The sequence below is a fragment of the Cebus imitator genome, unplaced genomic scaffold (genome assembly GCF_001604975.1).
Source record: "Cebus imitator isolate Cc_AM_T3 unplaced genomic scaffold, Cebus_imitator-1.0 Scaffold106, whole genome shotgun sequence".
NCBI lineage: Eukaryota > Metazoa > Chordata > Mammalia > Primates > Cebidae > Cebus > Cebus imitator.
In genome coordinates, this window is record NW_016107421.1 from 2,580,788 (window position 1) to 2,599,222 (window position 18,435).

At 49.4% G+C, this 18,435-nt stretch overlaps 1 protein-coding gene and 1 long non-coding RNA gene across 12 annotated transcripts in view; both read left to right on the forward strand.

Moving 5' to 3' along the window:
- LOC119472577 overlaps positions 1-1,608 on the forward strand; it is a 2,365-nt gene extending 757 nt beyond the window's left edge. The window contains exon 2 of the long non-coding RNA XR_005201722.1: positions 986-1,608. This is a non-coding gene — a long non-coding RNA (uncharacterized LOC119472577). The remainder of the gene's footprint in view (positions 1-985) is intronic.
- The window catches only part of AGAP1 (ArfGAP with GTPase domain, ankyrin repeat and PH domain 1), a 617,831-nt gene that overhangs the window by 12,213 nt on the left and 587,183 nt on the right, over positions 1-18,435 (forward strand). The window lies entirely within an intron of this gene.

An 18,435-nucleotide genomic window follows, 5' to 3' on the forward strand; every position in this document is an offset into this window, starting at 1 on the left:
ATGCAGTGGCATGATCTCAGCTAACTGCAATCTTTGCCTCCTGGGTTCAAATGATTCTCCTGGCTCAGCCTCCTGAATAGCTGGGATCATGCCAGGTGCCCACCACCACACCCAGCTAATTTTTGTATTTTTAGTAGAGATGAGGTTTTACCATGTTGGCCAGTCTGGTCTCGAACGCCTGACCTCAGGTCATCCGCCTGCCTTGGTCTCCCAAAGTGTTGGGATTACAGGTGTGAGGCACTACATCCAGCCCTATTTTTCTTTATTTTTAATTTTCTAAGCTTGGGTTTCAATATTATAAAAAATTTGAGGCAGGAAGCGGTGGCTGATGCCTGCAATCTCAGCATTTTGGGAGGCCGAGGTGGGAGGATTGCCTGAGGCCAGGAGTTTGAGACCAGCCTAGGCACAGTGGCGAGTGGCTTTCATACTAGCTACTTGGGTGGCTGAGGCAGGAGGATCGCTTGAGCCAAGGAGTAGCAGGCCGCAGTGAGCTATGATTGTGGCATTGCGCTCCAGCCTGGGTGACAGTGAGATCTTGTCTCAAAAAAAAAAAAAAAAAAAAATTGAACCATGAGGACTATGATATTGTCTTTTGGGGGCTTTCTGTACATAAAATTAGGAATTTTATGTAGAAACTTGAATTTATTTGTCCAAGAGTTTCTGCCTTGTTTTGAAAATACGATGCCACCTGGCACATTCTTGGATAGGCGCTGCCAGAAGCCGGGTCTGTGTGGGCAGGGCCAGTGAGACTCAAAGCCACACGTGAAGGCGCAGTGTGCACTTTTGCTTTCCTCAGCCCACGTCCAGGCTCATCATCTTTCCCGTGTGGACGGTTTGCAAAGTGGGAGGGAATGAGGGCTGGGGCCTTGGGAAGTGAACGGCAGAGCAGGTGGCATGGAGACCTCAGCCATCTGCCCACAGGGTGTGGCAAAGTTTTTTGGATGCTTTTTTCTTCCAGTCTTGTGTACGTTATCAACTCTTGCAGGACTTGGGCTTGGAGGGAGTGGCCGCTTGCTGAGTCTGACTCCATGGAGCCCGTGGGCAGCCGGTCGTGATTGTGCTGGGGCCACCCAGCCTTAGGACTCCCTGCCGTTTCTCTAGGTGACTGCTCTGCAGGCATGAGTCGTCTCCTTAATGCCGAGCGTCAGTACCTGCACAGCCCTGAATGAAGCAGCTGCTCAGAATCTGTCTTGTCATCGATAGACGGACAGTTGCCAAGTGTCCCGTGTGCTGCACCCGTTGGTGCCGACTGACTAAGGAGTTTTTGTCCTCGTCACCCCGTCCCTGTGGTTCTATTCAGACATTAGTTATGAATCTGTGTTTAGGACGAGAAGAGGTTAACAGTGAGGAGGATAAGTGAGAAGCTAGCAGAAGTATGGGTGGTAACGGCGGGGGAGTGCTGGCGGAGGGGTCGGGGCGTCCCTCTGGACTGGGACATAGGTCTGCTGCAGCAGTCGGGTGCGGTTTTGCCTTGTAAGTGACACCATTGCCTGCAGGCATCTCTGACAGCTGCTCCTGCTCCAGATTCCAGAAATTTCTGTGGAACATTTCCTGAACCATCCACCTGGTTTCTTCCCTTCCCCTCACTGAATAAAATCCATAATAGCACCTGCCACTTGACTGTTTGTGCAGGATGCCGTGTTCAGGGCTAGGTGCACTTTGTGTCATTTTATTATCCTGGTCACGGCCAGACAGGTGTAGAACCCCCATTTGGCAGGACAGGAGCCTGAAGCCTGGAGCGTTTAAAGTCTTGCCCAAATCCATCCACTCCTGAAGGTGGCAGAGTCAGGATTTGAACTCAGGACCCATGGACACCAGCCGCCCCTAGGTTTTTATTTTTATTTAAAAAACTTTCAGGGGTACACGTGCAGGTGTGTTATCTAGGTAAGTTATGTGTCATGGGGGTCTGGTGTACAGGTTTTGTCATCACTCTCTTAGTAAGCATAGCACCTGATAGGTAGTTTTCCAGTCCTTTCCCTCCTCCCACCCTCCACCCTCAAGTAGGCCTCAGTGTCTGTTCCTTTCTTTGTGTCAATGTTTAGCTCAAGTGAGAACATGGAATATTTGGTTTTCTGTTCCTGAGTTGGTTTGCTTATGATACTGGCCTCCAGCTGTATCCATGCTGTTGCACGGGACATGATCTCATTCTTTTTTATGGCTGTGTAGTATTCCATGATGTATGTGTACCACGTTTTCTTTATCCAGCCCACCATTGATGGGCATTTTGGTTGATTCCGTGTCTTTGCTATTGTGAATAGTGCCACAGTGAACACACACCTGCATGTGCCTTTATGGTAGAATGTATATTCCTTCAGATATGTACCAGGTAAAGCCACCTACAGTTTTGATGTTTTAATAAAGCAGGAAAGGAAACTTCAAAAATCAGCCCATACCTCTGTGGAAGTATTTGGGGAATTCTTTCCGCAGTTTGCAGCTCTCCTGCAGATTTCGATTTGTGATTTGAAACTCACATTCACACTCAGTTTTTTACTCACCAAGGTTATAAAGAAAATAACAGCTGTTGGTTCACTTTGATTCCCTCACTGAGAGCTGGTGGCGGCTGGGATGCTGACTGATGGTTTTGATGACATGAGGAGGAGGCACGGAGGCACACTGACTGCCTGCGATGACAGGTTCTGCAGTCTAGGAGGAGGGAGGATTTTCAAACAGCCTGCCTTCGAAAATTCACCCGAGTTTAGGAAATCTGCAACACCTTTAATCCTAGCTAGTGAAAATACAGCTTAAATTTAAGACACACCAGTTCTGTGACGTTTTAATAATGGCGATGTTAGTAAGCAATTCACTTTTTACACGTGTAAATAGAAGTTACTTTCCCTTGTGCTGTAATTAGCAAAAGAGGGAGAAAGGGGTGCCCTGGGCATCAAAGCGATTTGCCTGGGGTCACACAGGAAGGTGGCAGAGCCGGAAATGGCAGAACCCAGTGTATGGGCCTGATGCTGAGTGAGTCACCAAACTCTCCACTGCTTTAGTGGGGGGAGTGGTGGCTACACTAGCTGCTTCCCACTCGCTGGTGTCCTCGCAGCATGGGGTGTGTGCAGCACTGCCTGAGGGTGCTCACCTGCTTGAACCAGACTTACCTAGAGGGTGGTGTGAACTCGTGATGGGAACGATTACTGGCAGTTACTGTGAAAATTATTGGTGGGTTTTATAGTTGCAGTGCTTTTTCTGCACTCATTTGATTTTTGTCTGCTACTTTATAGAGGTGTGATTTTTTTTTTTTTTTTTTTTTTGATGGAGTCTGGCTGTGTCGCCCAGGCTGTAGTGCAGTGGTACGATCTTGGCTCACAGTAACCTCTGCCTCCCGGGTTCCTGGGTTCAAGCAATTCTCCCGCCTCAGCCTCCTGAGTAGCTGGGATTACAGGCATCCACACCACGCCCAGTTAATTTTTGTGTTTTTAGCAGAGACAGGGTTTCACCATGTTGGCCTGGCTGGTCTTGAACTCCTGATCTCAAGTGATCCGCCCTCTTCAGCCTCCCAAAATGCTGGGATTACAGACGTGAGCCACCACACTTGGCCAGAGGTGTGATTTACAGGAAGTAAACTGCAACTCTTGAAAGTTTACAATTTGATGAGTTTGGGCCTCTGAGGTGTGGAAGGTGACCATTCCCCCCACCCCTAACACTTCCTCGTGCCCCTTTGCAACCTGCATCACCCCTGCCGTCTGCTTGCACCCATCTGCTGTCTGTCACTGTGGATTAGCTTGCATTTTTCAGTATTACATAGATATAAGATCATGGAGTAAAAAGGGGGTTTCTAGCCCCTCGGCCACGGACTGGTATGGCCCTATTAGGAACCAGGCCACACAGCAGGAGGTGAATGGAGGGCCAGCAAGTGAGGCTTCGTCTGTATTTACAGCCACTCCCTGTGGCTTGCATTACTCCTTGAGCTCTACCTCCTGTCAGATCAGCGGTGGCATGAGATTCTCATAAGACTACAAACCCTACTGTGAAATCCACATCTGAGTGATCTAGATTCAGCACTCCTTATGAGAATCTAGTGCCTCATGATCTGTCAGTGCCTCCCGTCTCCCCCAGATGGGACTGCCTAGTTGCAGGAAAACAAGCTCAAGGCTCCCACTGATCCTATGTTATGGTGAGTTGTAGAATTACTTCATTGTATATTACAATGCAGTAATAATAGAAATAAAGTGCACAATAAATGTAATGCACTTGAATCATCATGAAACCACCCCCCTGCTTCCCGTCAGTGGAAAAATTGTCTTCCATGAAACTAGTCCCTGGTGCCAAAAAGGTTAGGGACTGCTGCGGTAAAGGACCCCTTCTGTGACTGGCTTCATTCAGTCAGCATGATGATTTTTAGGGTCATTCAAGTTGTCATGTATGTCAGTAGCTTTTTCTTTTTCATTGCTGAGTAATGTTCCATGGTATGGACTTAGCACAGTGTGTTTATCCTGCGGATGGATATTGATGGAGTTGTTTCCAGTTCTGCAAGCATTCACACACAAGTCTTCATAGGGGCACATGCTTTCATTTATCTTGGGTAGATACCTAGGAGTGGAGTGGCTGGGAGATGTGACAGGTATATATTTAACTTTTACATAAACTGCATGCTTTCCAAATCGGTTGGTTTTACTCTCCTGGCAGCAGTGTGAGAGTGTCCACTTTGGGCTTAAGTTCAGCAGGCTTCTGGCAGTGATGGGATAGAGCGTCTGCCCTCTGTGTCTCGTGGGCTGCGAAGTTTCTTGTACTGATGAGGGCAGTGGAAGGCTGTAGGGGTGAGGCTGAGGAGGGAAAGGAGAAACCTGGGAAACAGGCGCAGACTGAAGACCACCTTAGAAGGTTGCAGAGCCTAAGGGAGCGGAGCTAGTGTGCCTCTCCTTGTGACCTGTGGCCTCAGTTTCCCTGTCTGTAAATTCAGATGTCTGGCCAAGATTAGTGTTTTTCAACATGGTGCTGGGTTGGGTGGGTATGGCATGCAAGCATTGTAGCCCCCAAGAGGACATTTGGCACTGTCTAGGGCAGTTTTTGGTCTGTCACAACTTTGGTGTGGCATGGTTGTCACTGGCACGTGGCAGGTGGAGGTGAGGGACACTGCCCAAGATCCTGCAATGCCCAGGCAGCCCTGAGTCTCTGTCGTGCTGAGACTGAGAGTCCCCGGGTCAGATGAGCCCCGTGAGCCCCTCAGCCTCTGATCCACACCCACCAAGGGTCACTCTGGCACACATTTCTGTTTCAGGTGGGAGCTGGTGGAATTATCTAGAGGTGTGTCTACCTGTGTGCCCAGAGGGGCCTGCCCTCTCGGTGAGCAAGGATGCCTGGTTCCCTGGGGCTGATCCAGGCCCTCAGGGAGGGGGCTCAGCCTGCTCCTGGTGTACAGGTGTTCTGGGAAACTGGCTTCAGTGGGGATGCGACTCTCCCTCACTTCTCCCGTCGCCTGAGTAGGCAAATTCCACCTATCTCTTTATGACTAACTGCCTGGCAGCCTGAACTCAGGGCAGTTCCTAACGAACTTCTTTGATTATTAACCTATGCTGCGCTCAGGGAAATTACTCACTTGTTTTGTGGCCAAGAGAAAATCTCCTGGAAACTTGTATGTATGAATCTTTTTGACGACTCCACATTCAAGGGAGTTCCCCTGGCAGTTCCTCTACTTGTAGGGTGGGGAAAAAAACCCACGTAATTACCCCAGACTGTGGATTTTGTTCCTAACAAAGCTTTTCATGGAAATGCTTATGAGATTCAGTGTGTGTGTGTGTGTGTGTGTGTGTGTGAATATATGTGTGTTTGAATGTGAATGACTGTGGTGATGGTCATTGTCCACATCAGTGGCCATGTCGGTCACGTCTTGATCTGATGCTACGTCAGCAAAATTCTGTTTCAGGTGGGAACTGGTGGAATTATCTAGAGGTGTGTCTACCTGTGTGCCCAGAGGGGCCTGCCCTCTCGGTGAGCAAGAATGTCTGGTTCCCTGGGGTCTGACCCAGGCCCTCAGGGAGGGGGCAGCCAGGAGCCATAGGAGGCTCAGCCAGCTCCGGCCCACAGGTGTTCTTGTTAGGGAGTTTGGGTATCTATTTTTTAACTTTTAGGGGAGAATACCAAGGTTGAGAAGCACTGGTTTTGTTGACACAAGAGTAAGAAGACTGGCCAGGCACATTGGCTCACACCTGTGATCCCAACACTTTGGGAGGCTGAGGCAGGAGGATTGCTTGAAGCTAGGAGTTCAAGACCAGCCTGGTTAACATAGGGAGACCCCCATCTCTACCCTCTTGCCCCCCAAAAAAGCCAGGTGTGTTGGTGCTGTCTGTGATTCCAGCCACTCAGGAGGCTGAGGTGGGAGGATTGCTTGAGCCTAGGAGGTTGGGGCTGCAGTGAGCCATGAGTGTATCACGACCCTCCAACCTGGGCACAGAGTGAGACCCTATCACCAAAAATAAATAAATACACAAGTACATGCGCGCGTACATACAAACCGTGCACGTCCTCCCCCATTTTTGCCTTGATTTCACTGTTAGGATTCACCATAGTGTGGGCATCTGGGCAAAGGCATCTGAACTGGAGGTAGGTGACAAGCTCCCTGGGCCTCCCACCCTGCACGACTCTGCTCAGTGGCTCCTGGGTCCCTCCTGACCACGTAACCTTTGTGCCAGCCAGAGAACCTGCCCTTTGCCTTCTCCAGGAAGCTGTTGATATACATGAGTGAAAATAATATTAAGTGCTTTGGATGTTATAAAAATGAATGTGCAGGGCTCCCAGCTGGCCTGGGCCCTCTGCACTTGCGAGATTCCTCTGGCAGCATCTGTTTAGAGCTGGGCACTCCTGGTTCTGCTCAGGTTTATCCTGACCAGTTCATTTTGTGGCAGTTCTGGTCATTTTTGAGAAAATTTAGTTTGCCGTTTCATGGGGCTCATTTGTGTTTTTCTGGTTCAGATGTGGCTTCTGTAGCTTTTTCTTGCTGCTAAATGGTCTTAAAGGTTTGAGATCAGTGGTTCTCAAACTCTGGCCTGCATCAGGGTCGCCTCAGGTTCCCTGTGTTTTAACTGAGGGTGAGTTAAAACGCAGATCACTGTGCCGGTGCAGTGAACTGAGATTGTGCCACCGCACTCCAGCCTGGGCAAGAGAGTGAAACTCTCTCTAAAAAAAAAAAAAAAAAAAAATATGCAGGTCACTGGGCCCCACCCCCAGAAGTTCTGATTCAGTGGGTGGGGGGTGAGGCCTGAGAACTTGCTTTCCTGATGAGTCCCCTGGCGAGGCTGCTGCTGCCTATTGGGTGCCACACTTTGGGTACTGTGGCTCTGGGCACTCCCAATCCAGGTGCCGTGGCGTAGGGAGCGGTGGGTGAACTGAATCCTGGAACTTGGACTGTTTCAGTGGGCGCATTCCTGGCTGAGGACCACCCAGCTGTGCTTGATGGGGTCTAGAAGCATCGAAACTGGTTTGCTGTTATGACAGCCATGACGTTGGAGTCCTTTCTTAGTTAAAAAACCCAAAGACCCAACCACACACAGCCCCCCACACTCACCCCTCCTGTGAGTGATTGAGCTCTTCCAAATAAAGGGCAATTTTGTAGCTTTTCAAGTTTTAACAGTTCGATAACTCCTAGGCTTCTGTTGAGATGTTTTATGATGAGGTTATGTGCTCCCCTGTATCTTTCATGTGGGTGTTTCATAAACACGTATGTGTGTTCATGTGACTAAGCAGAGGTGATTTCCCCAAGTCTCACCTTGGTGTGTGCCAGTGTGATCCGCGTGCGCGCACTCTCTCTCTCTCTCTCTCTCTCACACACACACACACACACACACACACACACACACACACCTCCTCTCAGAGAATGTTGATGTGGCAGTCCATGTTTGACAGCTTGGCTAACCCATAAATAGATCCCAAAATATAAATCTACCCAGACCTCAACCTGCTTAAGTCTTTAAATGGCTCACTAGGGCTTTTAGAATGAAGTTGAAATTCTTGGCCTCACCAGTAAGCCTTTTCAGGAGTCATGGACTAAGTAAATAAATGGGAATGGAGTTGGCTTGCTGGCCCCTGGGCCCTTTGCCATGGCCCTGCCTGCTCTCCAGCCTGGTCTTGCCCCGCCTGTGGCACCTTCGCTGCAGAAGGCACCAGGAGCCAGGCTCACAGTTCCTGGCAGGCTGCTTCATCTGCCTGGGGCCCCGCCTGGGGCTTTGGATCTTCTAAGGCCTGCCCCTTGGCAAGCCTCTTTTCTTAACCCACCTGATGCCTTCATGACCCAGCTTAGCAGACCTGCTTCCCCAATGCCTTCCGACGGCTCCTGCTGGCGATGCCAGGGCCTGCCACCTAGTGGCCTGCCCACTTGGCGGTGATGTGGGCTGCACGTCTCTCCCCAGCATGGGCTTGTGGTGCTCGGGGACCAAATCCCAGTGTCTCGTCCAGGAATGGACACATGGTGAGTGCTCCAGGGAGCCTAACTCCACGGGAGAGGCGGGATGGACTCTGGCCTGCGGGGCACAGTCTGTGTAGCAACAAGGAACACACCTGGTGTTTAGTACAGATGTTCAAAGACTCGCGCCCCAGGGAAGGGGCCTGCAGCCATGTTGATCAGTTGGGGAGCTCTCGTACTCAGGCCATTGAGGTTGCCATGGCCACCATCTTGGGAATCTTTTCTTTGGGAGTTGCCATCAGAATTTAGGGCATTAAAAAAAGTGCTTCCATTTAGGTAATCTTTGCCTTAAGCAGATGGTCTTTGGCTTTTAGAACTGTCAGGACTTGTTTACCCTTCACGTTGGGGACTGTGGTAAGTTGACTGTTTGGGTCCTTGGTTGAAAACATGAGAATCCCATGCTGGCCGACTGAAGCAGATGTGGACTTTATCGGAAGGACGTAAGGGTGGCTTTGAGCATGGAGGCATTGGATGGATGAACCAGGGGCCCAGGGGACAGGCACAGGCTGCCTGTGTCTTTAGGGCCCTGCTTGGGTTGCCCGACAGTGTTTGATTGGCACAGTGTTTCCTGCCGACCCTTGGCCAGGGGAGACCTTTCATGGACAGCCTCATCAGAGTGGCAGCAGAGAGAAGGCGGGGCAGGTCCTCAAAGGAAAACGGAAAAGGTTCTCTGAGAGACAGGGGTGTAGATGGAGAGCTGGCAATAACAGCGCTGATCCCCTGGGCGGGGAAGGGCCACGAGCCATTCTGACAACTCGGAGTCGGTCATCAGGCGTCACGAGTATCATTTTGTGAATCTGCCCTTGTTCAGTGTTTCTTTGTAATTTTGCAGGAAAAAGTCTGCTTAGTGTTGAGCCAGACATTGTGCAGCTTTTAACAGAGAATGGAAATCGAGGGAGAGATTGTGATGTTTTCCTTGGTGACTTTTGACACGGATGCTGATCCGTAAGATGTGCAGATGTATCATGTGCAAACTGTTAAGATGCTGTCAACATTTTGAATGACGTCTTGCAAACAGGAAGGAAATTAAACAGAGAGCCAGGCGAGTGCTAGAGGATGGTGTTGCCTTTTGCATCTTGGTGGAAAAGAGATATTTAAGGGGGCAGAGGGAGCTCAACATCAGTGACTTAAGGGCCTGCTAGGAGTGGGGAGAAGTTGGGGTGTGCGGCTTCTGTACCCCAGTCCTCCGAGGATCGCGACAGGTGGCTGGGTGCCTCGGTGCTCAGGCATGAGCTCCTGCTTCTGCCCTGTGGGTTCCACTGCTGCTCCTGGCCTGGCAGCTCCCTTGGGCTCTCCCTCACCTGTGCTTCCTTCTGCTCCCAGACTTCATGGTTTGGAACACGGTGTCTTCCTATCCCTCTGGGCACGCGGCGCCCCTTTTACATGCATGCCTGACACATAGCACATCCCCAATAAAGGCTTACAGAATGAATGTCTTTCCCGAATGTTCTGCTCTGCTCTCCAATCCCCAGAAATAAAACAGGAATGTTGTATTCCTTCCCTCTCTCAGGCCCAGGAACATTTGTTTTTTTTTTTTAATCTCTTGTGGCACTTTTCTACTTTCTCCTCCACGGCACAGCTGCTTGTCGAAAGTCTGTGTATGTCTGTGTGTACGAAGAGTGCTCAAGTGAAGTCTGGTGCAGCTTCTTTCTAGCTGTGTGCTTTTGGGAAAGCCATTTGAATTTGGAGCCTCAGTTTCCTCCTGCACTACTCCAAAGGAAATGGGTGTGCGTGCTAGGCACTCGCGGCCCAGGCGCCGTTCATGCCGCCCCTATTCCAGGCCAGCCTCCCTCCTCCAGGACCCAGCAGGACTGTGTCTATCGCCTCTGGCCCCATGCACGCTGGCTTCCCATCACGCCTGGAGACCCTGGGACAAATACTTGTGGAGTGGATGGGTGAGTGGATGCGGGTCCACTCAGGTCCTCTGCAGGCTGCAGGACTTCCCTGTATCCTGGAGGTGAGTGGGGTCGCTGCCCAGCTTAAGAGAGTGCCACGTGGGACTCTGTTCCAGCAGCTGGGTTGCTGCAGTAGGACTGAACTTTCTTCTTTGGTTGCCCCCCTGCAAGCAGCCCTGGGACGTTACCGATGGGCAGTTGCAGGTAGAACTGTTTTGGGTCCTACCAGGTAGAAAAGATCTACCATAATGGCAGGCAGATCAGCCATGGGCACTGCGAGGCTTTGGAGGGCCTTGGCGCCTGCATCAGTCACTTCAAGCTGCCTCGGCAAAGTTCCACAGGTTGGGAGGGCCAAACAACAGAAACCTATTTTCCCACAGTTCTGGAGGCCGAGAGTCCACCAACAAGGCACTGACAGATTTGGTTTATTCCGTTCTGTGTCCTCACCTGGTCTCTTCTGTGTGTGTGCGTCTTTGGTGTTTTCCTGTCCTCAGGAGGACATTGAGTCTTGTTGGACTAGGGCCCCACCGTTATGTCCCCATTTACCATGATTGCCTCCTTAAAGACCTCATCTCCAGTGATAGTCACCATGGGGTATGAACCTCGGCATAGGAATTTGGGGGATACCTCGTGGTCCATGCAGCGTCCCAACCTCCCTGGCCTCTGTATGTCACCCGTGGGTGGTTTCCAAGGATTTGTCACGGATGTAGAGTTACAGGTATTTTGTCACTTACCCAGAGCTGGCCTTTGATGACACAGCTGTGCCCAGCATAGATCTTTATGATAATTTTATTTTGATTGAGATTGCAGGGACTAATTTATTGGAAGGAAGTAGTAGCCACGAGGCAGGAGACCCTTTATACTTTTTAAAAAATGTAAAATGTTTAGATCAAAGTCATGTTTTTAAAATATAAGCTAGATTGTGAAAAAGATTAAAACTCAATTTAAAAAGAAGTCTGGGCCAGGTGCGGTGGCTCATGCCTGTAATCCCAACACTCTGGGAGGCCGAGGTGGGCGGATCACTTGAGGTCAGGAGTTCGAGACCAGTATGTCCAACATGGAAAAACCCCATCTCTACTAAAAATACAAAAATTACCTGGGCATGGTGGTGTGCCCGTGTAATCCCAGCTATGCGGGAGGCTGAGGCAGGAGAATTACTTGGACCCGGGAGGCAGAGGTTTTAGTGAGCTGAGATTGTGCCACTGCACTCCAGCCTGGGTGACAGAGTGAGACTCTGTTTCAAAAAAAAAAAGGTAGAACTCATAGTTGCCATTGAGGCCTGAGTCCCGGCTTGCCTCACTTGGGGTTCTTCCATCCCCCGACCACCTGCATAGTTTGCAGGTTGAGGGGGGGTGGGTGGAAGCTCAGGCAGGCCCAGCCTGAAGAGGTGCAGCACAGGGACCCTAACCCTAGAGCTGGAAATACTGTCTTAGAGAAAGCGCAGAAGGGCTGTGGCCATCTCCCCGTTGCCCGGAGACTGCTGTTCTGCTGCGTTGGTTCACTGTATTGTTTCTGTAACTCTGGTGTTTAATCCACCTGAAGAGAGTGGAGCTGTTTAGACCGTTTGATTGATTGGGTGCTTATCGGAAATCTCAAAACCCAGCTTTGGGCAACCAGATGCCTTTGACTTCTCTTTCTGCCGGTGACAGTAATCTCTGAATGCTTTTGATAAAGGTTTTCATAAAGAATATAAAAAGTGACAGAAATAAAATTGGCAATCAACCAAATCCGTTACCTTCCAAACTGCCTCTTCTAAGACTTTTTGTGATGATGTGCGTGCCGCGCCCTGCAATTGGTTTCATAGAAATTGCTTGGATTTCCTCTTGATCTGACGAGGAGCCAGGGCAGAAGCTGCAGGTCACCGGGTGCCAGCTGTTTCCCACCGTCAGCCTCAGGGGGGGCGCGGAGCTTTGCAAATGTCTCTTCAGCTGGTGTTTTCTGCCATAGGACAAAGAGAAAGGAGAGTGACATGTGGCATTTTGAATGTTTTAATAAGAAAACAGCCTCCATCTGCACACAAACAAGAAAAAAATTTAATGCTTGGGTATCACTTTTTTAATCCTTAGAGTAATAACTTTTTCCATCATAAGCCAGAGGGATAGTGGCATAGCTAACGGCAGCTGCACGTCCTCAGGTTACACCTTGCATCCTGAGTGCAGGCTGGCTTTTCGGGTGCACTTCGTGAATGTTCGCTGCTCCTGCACCGGAAGACCTCCCGTCCTTGGGCCTCAGAGGCAGGGGCAGCAACAGCAGGCTGTCTGGGAACAGCAGAATGGCCAGAGCAAACCTCAACATGTGTGAAACTAGTACTATTAACAACAGCAATTTGCAGGTTATGTGACTGAAACTAGTACTATTAACAACAGCAGTTTGCAGGTTATATGACTGAAACTAGTACTATTAACAACAGCAATTTGCAGGTTATCACTTAGTGCATATGTCTGTGTTTACTTATGAGACAGGGTCTCACTGTGTTGCCCAGGCTGGAGTGCAGTGCCACAGTCATAGCTCACCATAACCCCAAACTCCTGGGCTCAAGCCATCCTGCCACCTCAGCCTCCCAGCTAGCTAGGACTGCAGGCGCGCACCACCATACCTGGCTAATTCTTTTTTGTTTTTGTAGAGATAGGCAAGGTCTCTCTTTGTTGCCCAGGCTGGCCTTGAATGCCTCAGGTGATCCTCGCACTGTGACCTCCCAAGTTGTTGGGGTTACAGGCGTGAGCCACCACGCATGGCCCTAGTTTATTAGTTGGTTTAATCCTCCCAGCAATTTAAAGGTATAATTCCTGATGTATGGATGTCAGAATTTGAGACTAAGACTATTGAGTGATAATTCATTGCTCACCTCTCTGGAAGAAGGTGTAATGACAAGCATAGAAAATACAGAATTTTCTGCAAATCAGCAGGAAGTTGGGCAACACAAAATGAAAGAAAAAGAAAGAAAATACAGAATTTTCTATATACATTGATATAACACATATGTTCTTGTGTGTATGTGTATATGTGCTGTGTGTGCATAGTGAACAAAGGCAAAAGAAACATTTAGTGTTGATTTTTTTGAGCTAAGTATTATTTTCTAGAGCTTACCAAAAAATTCAAACATATATAAGTATGTAGAATAAGCGTAATGATCTCCCATATGCACTCAGCCAGCTTCAGTAATTAACCCATCCTGTATACACCCTGCCACCTACCAATATTATTTATTTATTTATTTGAGATGGAGTCTTGCTCTTGGTGCCCAGCTTGGAGTGCAGTGGTGTGATCTTGGCTCACTGCAACCTCCACCTCCTGGGTTCAAGTGATTCTCCTGCCTTAGCCTCCTAAGTAGCTGGGATTACAGACACTTACCACCATACTCAGCTAATTTTTTTGTATTTTTAGTAGAGGTGGTGTTTCACCATGTTGGCCAGGCTGCTCTCAAACTCCCGATCTCAGGTGATCTGCCTACGTTGGCCACCCAAAGTGCTGGGATTACAGGCGTGAGCCACTGTGCCCGGCCTCATTATTTTGAAGTGAGTTCCAGACACCTTGCCATTTCATCCATAAATATTTCAGTATCTATCTCTAAAAGATGAGAACTTTAAAAGGCACACGTGACCACATTACTACACTATAAAAATGAACAATTCCTTAATAGGGTCAGATATACAGTCTGTGTCCAAATTTCCAGTTGTCTCATGATTACCATAACTTTTTCCTTCAGTTCGCCTGTTTGAATCAGGATCAAATGCTGTCTGCGCTTTGCAGTTGATGGAGACTTCTTCCGAACCTCCTGGAGTGGGTGGGTTCCATGGCTGTCTTTCTCTCCTTCCCGGGGTGTGTGTTTGTTAAGAAGCCTGGGTTTTTAAGCCTGCATTGCTGGTCTGGAATTTTTTAGTGCCTCCCTTTAGAGTTAGTTAACATGCTCCGTTGTCTCCTGTAGCTTCCTATAAATTAGTGGGTGTTCGGAGGCTTATTTAGGTTTCTGGTTTGGTTTGGTTTGGCTGGACTCCTTCCTGGGGGGGTCTGTGTGGTTCATTAGGAGGATCCCACCTCGTGTTTGTCATTTTGTCCACGTTAGTCATCTGGGCCAGTCAGCTCGTCAGAGGCTGCAGAATGATGACTTTATAATTCTGTCATTATTATTATTATTTTTGCTGTTATTTGTTTAAGATGAAATAAATCTATAAAGAGTACCTTTCAGGTCATGTAGGAAAGGCAAGACGACTCTCTTTATGTGCTAATTGTAAAATAACAAGTTTTGGCTTCATAGACTCCTATTAAGTTGACCAGTTTTAGATCACTGTGAACTCGCTGGATTAAATGTACGTGGTGCGTTCCGATGACAGCTGTTACCCTGTGGATGCTCCAGGGATCCCATCTTCTGCACGTGGAAGCATCCTGGGAAGCCTCCTGTGTTCTCTTGACGTGACATCGACCGCTTCCTTGCTTTCTGATGCCAGAGGACATCAGATGGAAAGATGCTGCAGGCTCATGTGGTACCCTGGTCATCTCTCTAGCACTCAGGGTTTTCAGGGACACACACATGATTCCTCATGTGCTTTGGCCTTCCCCATACAACAGTCTCAGAATGACAGCTCCAGCACAGCTGCCAACAGTCACCACCAGCACGAGCTGAATGTGCTGCACGTTTCTTTTCATCTTTAGGGCGTATCTCACCCTCGGTTATAAACTCCTGTTACTGTGTTTTAAGTCATGTGGAATTGGTCTTCTCTGTGACTCTGCTGTCCTGGTGGAGGTGTACTTAGATGCATTTCTTTATTTTCAATTTTTAGGGAAATAGTTATATAAGTAGTTAAAATATTTATTTGGAACCAATGTCAGTCACATCATCAAAAGAAATTCTAAGAATCTCGGCTTTGATTCTGAAAGATAAATTCAAAGAATCTATCCTTGTCACTTTTTCTCCCTGTTTTCTTCTCTTCACCTATAAATATTTTTTAATACGCATTGTTTATATGTGTTTCTTTTATATGAAAGCAAATACATGTGTAAGGGTACTTATATAACCTCCTGCTTAGACACATGTAGCTTCCCATGGGCTGTTTTTCATTCGCCTTTTAGACTCAGGAACATGTTCTAGAAACCACTCCATAGTGTGGGCTCCAGGACGTGCCTCATGAGAACGTGAAACTGTTCTCAACTTATTAGTAGGTCCCCTATTGATAGATGTTGAGATCAATCCAGTTTCTTGTTTTTGTTTGTTTGTTTGTGTGTGTGGGTGGGGTTTTTCCCCCCATTTAAAAATAGTGTTGTATAGTCTACATCTATCTTTTTCTTATTTCTTGTCAGTGTATTTTTGGGATAGATGCCTAGAGAGGAGGATTGCTAAGTCAAGAGGGTAATGTACGTGCAGTTTTGCTAAAGGTTGCCAAATTCCCATCCGCAGTAAGTGTGCCACCAGCGATACATGTAAGTGCCTCTTTCCCAACAGGGTGTTGTCAGACTTCTGGATGTTTGCCAGAGAGGCGCAGCTTGGTTTTTGAATGCATCGGATGTAATCAGGATATGCAGTCTTTTTTGGTTTCTAGAGGTTGGCTGGGCTCTGAGAAGCCTAGAACATTTCCTCAAGAGACTTGGAGTCTGTTTAGGGGCGATGAGCTTTCCCTGAACGTCAGTAAAGATTGTTCATATGCCCGCCCTGGGCCAGGCTCTGTTAGGAACTGCAGCAGTGTCCAGGGAGCCCAGATGGAGTGGTGAGAATGTCACGTCGGTTGAGGATTTGAAGAGGCCACTGGTTTTGGTAAAAAGGTGTTAACTTGTAAGTGGCCCCGATGAAGGCAGGCTCAGTGGCTTTTGGAGGCCAACAGCAGCAGGGCACGTGGCGTATGCTCGCATAGCGTTGAGGAGTGGGCGCACTGGACTTAGACCTCCCGGGCTTCTGTCTGTGCCAGTTCCAAGGTACCTCTCCTCTCTAAGACACTCAGCCTCTGTGTGCCCGTAGGGTCTTGATAATAGCAATCTCATGGGTCATAGGAGGCGTGGTGGTGGGTTGGTAGAAGTGAGGAAGGGGAGGGCGCAAGAGAGTGGGAGACACCCTGGAGAAGCCAAGCTGGGGAGGGAAGGAAGGTGGCTCATGAGGAAGGCCAGGTTTTTGGACGGGAGAGACTTGAGCATGATGGGTGTTGGGAGGATACTGGCCCCGATGAGGAAGAGATTGCAGAGACTGGTGATGCCGATGGAGAGGCTGGCCACAAGGCAGAGGGGAGGTGAGGGGTGTGTGAAGAGGGCCCAGTGGGAGAGACAAGCAAGATGGGAGGAAGGGAGGACGTCTTGGCCTTCATGCCCGAGCCTGTTTTCTCTGCAAGGCTGAAAAGCTGAAACTTATGGTGATATCTGGTACTGCTGCAGCCATTTGTCCTGCATCTCTGGGCAACCCACAGCGGAAGAGAAGGATAGATCTTTCTGATATCTCCTCGGATGGGCAGTTAGCATGGTGGGTGTCATGTGGGTGACATGCTGCCAGGATGTCTTAGCTGAGGCTACTGTAACAGAACACCTAAGACTGAGTGGCTTAAACAATAGACACTTATTTCTCTAAGTTCTGGAGGCTGGGAGTCTGGATGAGGGAGCCAGCGAGGGCAGGCTCCCGTGAGGGCTGTCTTCCTGGCTTACAGATGGCTGCCTTCTCGCTCTGGCCTCTCATGGTAGAGAGAGAGAGAGTGGAAGGCTGGTCTCTTCCTCTTCCTGTAAGGACACTGATCCCATCACGCCCTCCACCACCATGACCTCATCTAAACCTGATCACCTCCCAGAGGCCCCACTTCCTGTGCCATGTTGCTGGGGTCTAGGGCTTCAGCATACAGATTCAGGGGGACACGCATTCAGCCCATTGCAGGGTGAGGGTGCGGTTCTTCAGCTGGAGCCCCAGGAGGCTCTTGGGGAGAAAACGTTTCCTTCCCTGTGGGGATCTAGGCTTTGCTCACCTGTGCTGGATGGTGATTGTTGTGCATTTTGAGAGGAACCACTTCCTACCAGCGCCTGAGTCCAGGACTAGGACTTGATGAACGGTGCCTGGCAGGGTTGGCTGATTGGTGCAAGTTCCCGCCCTGACATTGGGGTGCATGCTGTCTGCTGAGCTCCCTCCCAGCTCTTAGTGATCCTTACTGTGAAAAGCTAATTTTGAGAAAGGCTTTGTCCCACCCAAGGATGAAATGGCAGGTGTTACCAGTCAGTCAGTGGCGTGGGAATGGACATCTGCAGGAGAGGCTGCGTGGACGTGGCACAGGCGGTGGTCAGTGGTCAGTGGTCAGGTGGCCTTGGGTTGAATGGCCCACTGAGCAACGTGTGACCTGGCTAGGGTGTGGGATTGTGCCCTTCTTCCCGTTCTTCCAGCGGGGATGATGACGGGCATTTGCTGAGTTCCATGGGACTGTGGAAAGGGCTGTGTCACTGTAGATGCTCCACTGGAAATGCTGATGCATATCCTTACCATGGGCGTCCATGGGCCACCATTGTCTCCTGGCCTCTGGCTGCCCTTGGAACCCAGTGACACCCGGGGACTTGGGCTATAATCAGAAGTCCTGCCTCTAAAGTGAGGGGGGTCATGCCCGAGTGAGGTTGGGGACAGCATGGTTCCGTGTGGCCCAGATGTAACTTTTAGTCCTGCCTCCTTATCCAGTTTGGCAGGAGCAGGACAGGGTGATTAGCAGGCCACAGTGTAGTGGGAGTGAAAGCATACAGTCCTGTGCAACATTTCTGCACAGTCTGATGGTGGGGGCAAGTGTAGAGCCTTTGAACTGAGAATCTGGAGAGAGCAGTGGATGCAGGTGGGCAGTTGCTCATCCTTGGGCTGCCCCTAGCCCCCATGGGTGAGTATAACCCCCACCCCACCGCTGTCCACCCACCATGCCTTCCCCACGTGGACGAGTCGCTCCTTCCTGTAAAGTGGGGATACATGTTTAGCCCTGGAGAGAATGGCTAACCACAGCTCCTGCTGCCCAGCGAGGAAGGGACCCTGTGTTCAAGAGAAAACCTGATGGCAGGTAACACATCACCCCTCTCTTTTAGGGACCTCATTGCCTTGTCTTGGACCCAAACATAATTAGCGGGGGTAGGGGTGAGGAGGGAACAGGTGTCCTCTTGGGCCAATTGTAGGATATTGCTTGCCGGCTAGGTATGAAATTCTAGAAAAATGAGTTC